The sequence below is a fragment of the Cherax quadricarinatus genome, unplaced genomic scaffold (genome assembly GCF_038502225.1).
Source record: "Cherax quadricarinatus isolate ZL_2023a unplaced genomic scaffold, ASM3850222v1 Contig495, whole genome shotgun sequence".
Taxonomy (NCBI): Eukaryota; Metazoa; Arthropoda; class Malacostraca; order Decapoda; family Parastacidae; genus Cherax; species Cherax quadricarinatus.
In genome coordinates this window covers 12805-13871 of record NW_027195521.1, presented here as the reverse complement: position 1 = coordinate 13871, position 1067 = coordinate 12805, and positions in this window count along the sequence as shown.

Here is a 1067-nt window from a genome sequence, read left to right as displayed (position 1 = left end):
TAACGTGCGAGGGTGACTAGCATTGGCTAGTGCATTTCTAGTAGAAGTAGGGAAGGCACTGGAGCCCGATATTTAGGTTTAAGGAGAAATGACGGGTAAGGAGGCTTTGCACCAGAGAGCGACTATTATGCTGGCCAACTGCCAGGCGTACTGATTATGCTGCCTTGTGGTAGTTGAGGAGGTTGAGGGAAATATAATTGTATTATGTATAATTTTGTCTTTGTATTGTAATAGATTTAAGGGATTAGGATTAAAATAGTCTAATAACTAGGACAAATTGTCCTAGTTCTCAGATATTTTAAATTGGGGGAGAAAGGGGGATGTGATGTAGTCCAGCTGGGCTTGTGAGGTCTCTGGGGAGACCTAATTTAACCAATTATATGGTCACACCTTGCCTTGGCAAGCGTCTGTAGCCACGCCCACGTCTGAGGTCTTTTGTTCTTGACGCCTCAGACCTAGGCGTCAGGTCGTACACGTGGTTGTGGAGGGTGCTTGGACCACGATAAAAGCCCAAGGAAGAGCATGATCAAGAGATTCGAGCGGAGCTGCTGCTGGGAGGCAGAGCTCCTGAGCAGAAGATTCGGGCAGAGCTCTGGCCTGGGTGCAGAGCTCCTGAGCAGAGACTTCGAGCGGAGCTGCTGCTGGGGTGCAGGGCTCGGGAGAAGGCTGCTGAAGTCTCTGGAGGAGACTGTTGGAGGCATTGGGCAGAGTACTGGCTTGGCGCAGTACTCTTGCTGTGTAGGTCTTGGGACCTGTGGCTTAGTTCCTGTAGTGAACTGTCCTCTGTGCTATATTGTAAGTTACATTCATTTTGGTCAAGTTGATTGTGTTCCCTGTCTCACTGCTTATGTGTACCATCCCATTTATCTAAACCACAATAATGTTCTGTTCCCAAATATATTATTGTACAAAGACTTAATAATAAACTGTGTTTGAGTAGAATAGTAATATTCACTGTCCCTGTTACTTGCTATTCATATTTCTTATATTTTATTATGTTTATATATGAGTGAAGAGTGGGCGAGGCATATGTTAGTGAGTATTGTAGAGTTAATGAGAGTGTCGTG